Here is a 500-nt window from a genome sequence, read left to right on the forward strand (position 1 = left end):
GGGGCGCGGGGGCGCGGGGGCGGCGGGGGTGGAGTCTGGCGGGGGTCGGGGCGGCGGCGTCGGGGCAGCGCGCAGGTGGATCTGGCGAGGGAGAGGGACGAGGGGGTCTCGCGAGAGGGATAGCTAAGGGGGAAGCTTTCTAATGGCGCACCCCACAGCGGTGCGCCATTAGTATGTTTTTTAGATAGCAATGGCGCACCAGCGGACGGTGCGCCATTAGTAAACTTTTTTTATATATAGCAATGGCGCACCAGCCAGAGGTGCGCCATTAGTAATTTTATTATTATTATTATTTTTTGTTGCATCTAATAATTTTTTAGAGAATGAATATGAATATGAAACAGTAATAATTTTTAATAAAAACAGTAATAATTTTTAAAAAATATCATCAAATTTGTTATTTGAAAATATTTATGAATATGAAAAAATATCATGAAATTTATTATTTGAAAATATCATCAAATTTGTTATTTGAAAATAAAATCAAATTTGTTTTTTTT

Source organism: Triticum dicoccoides, chromosome 1B (assembly GCF_002162155.2).
Source record: "Triticum dicoccoides isolate Atlit2015 ecotype Zavitan chromosome 1B, WEW_v2.0, whole genome shotgun sequence".
Lineage (NCBI taxonomy): Eukaryota > Viridiplantae > Streptophyta > Magnoliopsida > Poales > Poaceae > Triticum > Triticum dicoccoides.